The sequence below is a fragment of the Oncorhynchus mykiss genome, chromosome 11 (assembly GCF_057628025.1).
Source record: "Oncorhynchus mykiss isolate SJ-2025 chromosome 11, ASM5762802v1, whole genome shotgun sequence".
Classification (NCBI taxonomy): Eukaryota; Metazoa; Chordata; class Actinopteri; order Salmoniformes; family Salmonidae; genus Oncorhynchus; species Oncorhynchus mykiss.
In genome coordinates, this window is record NC_143032.1 from 58,227,554 (window position 1) to 58,235,859 (window position 8,306).

Sequence of the window (8,306 nt, forward strand, 5' to 3'; positions counted from 1 at the left end):
GCTCAGGCTCACGTTTGAAAATGCTTGTTTTTTCTCTGGGCATACGAGGTCACAAACCTTCATCATGCACTTTTTCATGAACTCTCCCTCATTAAAGGGCCGGGCTGATTTTGCGATCTCTGCTGCCACTATATAACTAGCCTTTACAGCAGCCTCGCTTTGTGATGTGGCTTTTTTAAACATATTCTGTTGTGAAACCAAACTTCTTTTCATCTCCTCTACTTTCTGGCTCATTTGAGTCATGTCCAGGTCCTTGTATTTGTCATGGTGTTTCGTTTCATAGTGTCGTCTAATGTTGTACTCCTTACTTACAGCCACGTTGACTCCACAAACAAGACAAACAGGTTTGTCTTTTACATATGTAAACAGATATTCTGCCTCCCACTTGTCCAGAAAGCTCCTGTTTTCTGCCTTTCTTTTCGCCATTTTTGGGAAGGGTTAGCTCGCTGACAGTTGTAGCGTCTATGTTGCTGTGACTACTGTCACAGAGGAGAGAGCGTTTCTGGGTCCTGTCCTGATTGGCGCGCGAAAACAGCAGAGCATTATGGGATTCGTAGTATTAGTGGTGAATGCGCTGTATAATACCGGCGGGCCAGCTCTAGTAGTAATTTGGTATTGTCTCGCGGGCCAAATATAATTACCCCGCGGGCCAAATTTGGCCCACGGGCCAGAGTTTGACACCCATGTTCTAATGGAATAGTTGTTTCGGCAGTTGTCGGTCTTCACATCCCAGGTTGACATAATTTCTAGCTGCAGACTAGTAATTAGTATCTAAGATTTGCTCTCATTCTGTCGGGATTGATAGTCTCATAGTTTAACCATTTCCTGCCGTGTAGTCAATGCTCCACGTGGTATGGTTAGGAATTCATTACAACCTTAGCTTATACTGAGGTTTTTGTGGTCTGAACTGTGCCCCCTCGGTGTCCATCGAGGTACGTGTAACCGATGTGAAATGGCTAACTAGTTAGCGGGGTGCGTGCTAATAGCGTTTCAATCGGTGACGTCACTCGCTCTGAGACCTTGAAGTTGTTGTTCCCCTTGCAAGGGCCGTGGCTTTTGTGGAACGAGCGGTGACGATGCTTTGTGGAAGGCAGTTGTTGATGTGTGCAGAGGGTCCCTGGTTTGAGCCCAGGTAGGGGCGAGGAGAGGGACAGAAGCTAAACTGTTACATTGATGCTGTTGATCCGGATCACTGGTTACTGCAGAAAAGGGGGTGAGTGTAACCGATGTGAAATGGCTAGCTAGTTAGCGGGGTGTGCGCTAACAGCGTTTCAATTGGTGACGTCACTCGCTCTGAGAGCTTGAAGTTGTTGTTCTCCTTGCTCTGCAAGGGACGTGGCTTTTGTGGATCGATGGGAAACGATGCTTCGAGGGTGGCTGTTGTCGATGTGTGCAGAGGGTCCCTGGTTCGAGCCCAGGTAGGGGCACACAAACGTCTGGTCTGAAGAGGATTTCTTCAGGAGGGGTTTTTATTCGTAACAGTAGAAAAGGGCTGTTCCATGATGCTAGATCATGTCTGTGCTCACGGGGGCGGGCCAATGACTTAGTTAAACTTTAAAGGGAATACAGATTCCTGCACATCTAAAAGGGTTGGCCTGCTCCAGTTGTAATAGGTATTTAAAGGTTATGTGTGACTTTTAAACTGTATTTTTGTTTACAAAATGTGCTAACATACGTTAGTTACACATATAATCCATGGTATACAAAGATGCACCCGTATGCTCTTGGGACATTCATTGGGACCTCTTCAGCTGCAGACATAGTTTCTCTTCATCTGCAGACAGGGTTTCCCAGCTCTCTGTATCTGACAACAGAAAACAGCACAAAGAAACAGGCTGTATTATACTCAAATTAGACAGCACTGAATATTATGTTGCTATATCTCTCTGTCGTCATAGTTTTTCTCGCTAGGGACAGGAACTGGAGAATCTTTATATAATATCCTCCCATAAAGGTAACTAACTACCCTATCCCTTCTCTAAGAGCTGGAACTGCTACTTAATCCTTTCACCCTTTAACCTTTATTTAGCTATCTAGCTACCTAGATACAAATGTATTTAGTGTTGCAATAATGAATACATCAAGATAGCTAGCTAACTAGCTAATATGAAGATATCTAGCTGGTGATATTTAATTAACTTGGCTGGCTATACAGTATGTAAAGTTAGCTAGCTAGCTAACATTAGTTAGCTGTTCATTTCAGTGAGCCTGCACACAAAGTTTTTGGAGAAACTAGCTAGCTAGCTAGGTAATAATAGCTATTGTTTTTATCATTTTCTAAATATATGTACTTACTTGAATATGTTCTCTCACTGCCTCCATTGTTTGGTTCCTTCGAAAAATGAAATAATCTCCCCAAAGTTTCCAGTGGTAGCAAAACACAGCCAGCCATTTGGACGATTGGAGGACTACCACCAGACTGACTCTAGTCTTCCAACGTGGTGCCCGGTGTGGTTGCTAGGTGATTTGCAATTAACTAACATACTAAGTCGTTGCAAAGTAGCTCAAAAGTAGTAAGTAGTTGCAAAGTTGCTAATTTGTCTAAAGTTGTCCAGAATGTGTTTCGAACACGCAACTTTTGGGTTGCTAAACGTTTGCTTTATACGCCTACCCATTCACCACAACCAACCACCACGAGATGCTAGTTTTTCCCTCAATAACCTTCTGTCTTACAGTATGTAACCATACCAAAGGCAACATATCATTCTAATTTGAGGGTCCCGGACTTACGTTTAGTAAGTTACGTCTATTCTATGAGACCAGGCTGACATTTCTCAAGCAAAACAGGTCAAAGGGAACATGTCCTTGGTGTGTTCTCTCACTGTTGGTTTTTGTTGTAGGTTTTTAGGCTGACCAGAGCAAGTTGCCTTGGATTCAGGGTCACGGGCTCTGACAATATGGTCTTTCTTTGAACCACATGATACAATGTAGCCTACATGTTATAGATAATATGTATAATAGCATAAAAGAAAAACATTGCTTGAAATTTGGTTGTACTTTCTGCAGAAAATCCTACCTGCACTTACTCCAGAAATCAAATAAAATCAAATTGATTTATATAGCCCTTCTTACATCAGCTGATATCTCAAAGTGCTGTACAGAAACCCAGCCTAAAACCCCAAACAGCAAGCAATGCAGGTGTAGAAGCACGGTGGCTAGGAAAAACTCCCTAGAAAGGCCAAAACCTAGAAAGAAACCTGGAGAGGAACCAGGCTATGAGGGGTGGCCAGTCCTCTTCTGGCTGTGCCGGGTGGAGATTATAACAGAACATGGCCAAGATGTTCAAATGTTCATAAATGACCAGCATGGTCAAATAATAATAATCACCGTAGTTGTCGAGGATGCAACAGGTCAGCACCTCAGGAGTAAATGTCAGTTGGCTTTTCATAGCCGATCATTGAGAGTATCTTTACCGCTCCTGCTGTCCCCAGAAGACCCTGGGGATGTGATGATGGCCATGTAGGGGTCCAGTCCATGAATCAAGTCATCCTTGGCATCCAACTCCAGCTCTAGCTCATCAATGAGTGTTTCCCTCTGGCAAGGGAAACGTGTGTGTGTGTGTGTGTGTGTGTGTGTGTGTGGGTGGGTGTGTGTGTGTGTGTGTGTGTGTGTGTGTGTGTGTGTGTGTGTGTGTGTGTGTTTGTGTGTGTGTTAGTTACATTGTTACGTATTGCATTCTGAACATTCTAATTAAATTATCTTTGATTGAAAAGACAGCTTAGAAACTCCATTCCCACCGAGGCTGCAGTTGATTAAATAATAGGCATAGCATGCAACAAAATATGGCAATTTGTTAGATTATGCATGCATTCAGTTATGCAACTTTAATTGCACATTGCACAAAATTATAAATCACAAAGTAAAATCACTTACAGTAAGTAGCCTACCTGTCTAAGCAGAAGAACATCAGCAAGAAAGTTCAGAGAATTGAAATGCCTGACTGTTTAAAACGGAAATGCTTTTACTTTTAAACAGTTGTGTCACATCTGCCTCTGACTGATATTTTAATTTGTGTGAGAGGACTTCTCTGTTTTCGCTCGGTGTAAAAGCATGGACAGGTGCAGCACAGGTACGCCTCGCAATACTGTCAGTGAAGAATGAATGGTTTGTCGCTACGGAAAGACTCAGGTGGATGATTCATGAAGCCTGTCACCAATAAGCTTTGCTCTCAGATTTTTGGAAAGCCAAAAGGTTCAAATCGTCTCACCCTGACGACTAGTTTTACTATAATGCCGTCCTAAGCAAATGTATTGGTGTAACCTGACATCTCACTATACACACGTTTAAAACGTCTTAGAACATTCAAATTAAATTATCTTTGATTGAAAAGACAGCTAAGAAACTCCATTCCCACTGAGGATGCAGTTGAATAAATAATTGGCATAGCATGCAACAAAATATGTAAAATTGATAGATTATGCATGCATTCAGCTATGCAACTTTAATTGCACATTGCACAAAATTATAAATCACAAAGCAACCGTGATTAAACACTGTTAGAAATTTTGAAAAGGGGATAATGTTTGCTAACTTCACTAGGTAGGCCTAGATTGGAGAAAAAGTACATTATGTTAACTTTCCACTATGTTTATCCAACTGAACAAAGTTTCTACTGGTAGCTTGCAAAGTAAACATTAGCTAACAGTAGCCTACATCAGCAAATGCATGGTTCTGCTGCTTTACGCTGCTGCCTGGTCTGAGAACATTTTGTATTATTCTGTAGATAAATCTGAGACACTCCATTTAGTATGACATGTAATGTATTGTATGGTATATATTCATTTGTGGATGTCCATCATCCATTTCGTAAAATATGTTACGAATTTGCAAAATGTACTATATGTTACGAATTTGCTAAACAGACTATATATTATGAATTTGCAAAACATATGTTATGAATTCTTGCTATGCTAGGGGTTAGGGTTAAGTTTAGGAGTTAGGTTAAAGGGTTAAGGTTAGGGTTAGAGGACGGGTTAGCTAAAAGGGTTAAGGTTAGGGGAAGGGGAAGCTAACATGCTAAGTAGTTGTAAAGTAGCTAAAAAGTAGTAAGTAGTTGAAAAGTTGCTAATTGGCTAAAATACTAAAGTCGTCCGTGATGAGATTTGGCCTCGCAAGACGTTCCTAGACATTCACGTTACTCGCCCGCCCGACCAAACACTCTACTTTAATTTTTGCCTCAGTAACCATCTGTCTTATGTAACCATACCAATCGTAACATATACTAATTTGGGGATCCCAGATTTACTTTTACTGTGTTAAGTCTAGTCTATCAGACCAGGCTGGATAGGTAGGGCCTACAAAGGATGGGAAATTAACCTAAACCACTCATTCTTGTCAGTTATAGTTCACTTTTATTTTATATCACTTAAATATCCAATTAATGGAGGCCAATATTGAGAGCTATCATGAGGCTACCCTCACGTATCTGAAATTATATGTTTAAATGATGTTTTCTAATCATTAGCATGCAGTTAATTACTTGCGGTATAACTCTGATGATAGAGCTAAAGATACGCAATTGTTTCACATGGAATAATCGGAAATGTTTAGTTCTATGCTCTTTAAGAGGTGGACTACAGTATATCTCAACCAGATAGTTCAAACATATTTAACAATCCCTTGAAAACGCCAAGCAGTTGTCAATGGCTTTAACAGAGCTGGGGGTCTCCTTGCCCACCAGAAAGCAAATCGAATGCTCTGCTCCTTATTTGTGATGTTTAACGACCTATAGGGTGCAATTTACAAATAAAATAAAATGTTAGTTGTTGGGTGCTTTGTAAACAACAGGTTTAGAGTAACAGTGAAATGCTTACTTACTTTTCCAACAATGCAGAGTTAAAGATAGAAAAAAATATATATACAGTACCTAGGGCTGTGGCGGTCACGAAATTTCATCAGCTGGTGATTGTCAAGCAAATAACTGTCGGTCTCACGGTAATTCACTGTTAATTAACATAAACACATTTAGCATATCCTGGCTTCCACACATAGCCTACAAGCCATTTTAAAAAGTCTAATAAATCCATGTAATGTAGCCTACACAATAAATCTATTATTTATTTTCGACAGGTCCAAAGTAAAATTTCTGAAGAAAATAATACCATTCTCTGAGTTGTCCTTATGTTAGGCTTTGTTTTGGTGTGTCAGTGTAAGTATGTGTGATTGTGTGGGTAGAGTCCAGTGTGTGTGCATAGAGTTAGTGCAAAAAAGTGTCAATGCAGGTAGTCCGGGTAGCCATTTGATTAGCTATTTAACAGTCTTGTTTAGCAGTCTTATGGCTTGGGGGTAGAATCTGTTCAGGATCCTGTTGGTTCCAGACTTGCACTGGTACCGTTTGCCATGTGGTAGCAGAGAGAATAGTTTATGGCTTGGGTGTTCGGCCCCAGTGATGTACTGGGCTATACTCACCACCCTCTGTAGTGCCTTCCTGTCAGGTTCCTTGCAGTTGCCGTACCAAGCGGTGATGCAGCCAATCAAAAGGATCTCAATGGTGCAGCTGTATAACATTTTGAGGCTCTGAGGGCCCAGCCTCCTGAGGGGGTAGAGGCACTGTTGTGTCCTCTTCACAACTGTGTGGGTGTGTGGAGCATGTAATTCCTTTGTGATGTCGACACCGAGGAAATTGAAGGACTCGACCCGCTCCAATACAGCCCCATCGATGTAATACACTGTGTTAAAGAAGTCTTATAAATGAATGTGAGTGTATTCCCAAAAACACATGGGTCCCGTAATGTCTGCAAAAACAAAACACTGCATTCCACAGTAAGAACCTCATACCAACGGTCAAGTGGTAGTGTCATGGTTTATGGATGCATTGCTGCCTCAGGACCTAGACGACTTGCCATCATCGAAGGAACCATGAATTCTGCTCTGTATCAGAGAATTCTAAAGGAGAATGTCAGGCCATCCGTCCATGAGATTAAGCTGAAGCACAGCTGGGTCATGCAGCAAGGCCATGATCCAGAACACACAAGCCAGTCTACCTCAGAATTACCAGTTTATGCTCTAAAACCCACAAATGTTGCTGAGTTAAAGCTGCTCTGCATGGAAGAGTAGGACAAAATTCCTCCACAGCGATGTGAGAGACTGATCAACAACTACAGAAAGCATTTGATTGCAGTCATTGCAGCTAAAGGTGGCACAAGCAGTTATCAAGTGTAAGGGGGCAATTACTTTTCACACAGGGACATTGGATGTTGCATACCTATTTAATTTACTTAATAAATAAAGTTATCACATTTTTGTTTTATTTGTTCACTCTGGTTCCCTTTATCTGATATCTAATCCAGACTGTATTACAACTGGCCGTGATAAATAAAATACAATTTTATTGGTCACATACACATGATTAGCAGATGTTTTTGTGAGTGTAGCGAAATGCTTGTGCTTCTAGTTCCGACAGTGCAGTAATATCTAACAAGTAATCTAACAATTCCATAACAACTCCCTAATACACACAAATCTAAAGGGATTGAATAAGAATATGTACATATAAATACATAGGTGAGCGCTGACCGAGCGGCATAGGTCCCTCTCCCTCATAGACCCCTCTCTGGGTTGGCACCAGCCCCTTACACATAGCCGCAGGAAGTAGTTTGGGGTTGAGAGTACTGCGATTATTGTCTTCAACGGGGGGGGGGGGGGGGGGGGCTTCTTTTTCATAAAAAAAAATAATACAGTTTTCAGCGGGGGGGGCTTCTTTTTCATTTTTTTTAAAATACGTTTTTCAGGGGGGGGGGGGGGGGGGTTCTGCAGCACCCTCAGCACTCCTACTTCCTACGGCTATGCCCTTTCGGCTCTCTCCCACCTCCAGCTGGCTGGATTTAGTGGCATCCCCTGGTGTCCCTGGCCGCGGGTCGTTCCCCCTCTGGGCCCCTCTCCCCGAAACACATGTAAACGCCCCCCCCCCCAAAAAAAATAAACAAATACAAGCTGGGAGTAGCTATTATTCTCTTAAAGTAGCAGAACTCTGTCATTAGAGATCTTTTCCCATTGACTTGTTTGGGTGGATTACTATGTGCCCGTGGTTAAACTGCTCTAAAACGGCCAGTGTAATTAGGTATACTCTCTCATGACAGCTTAATATTAAGGGTTGTTCTCCAAAAGTTTCTAAAACAGACAGGTGACCACAGAAATTAATATGATGTCATGTCATCATATTACAATAAGAAACTGTGGGACTTCCTCTCTATGGAATTTTTCTGAAGAATTTGATGAGCAAGTTCAAACATTTCTAATGTTGTTACCTAATGTTATAAACAAATAATATGTTAATTTGTGTAATATGCACTCCATATCAAAACAGC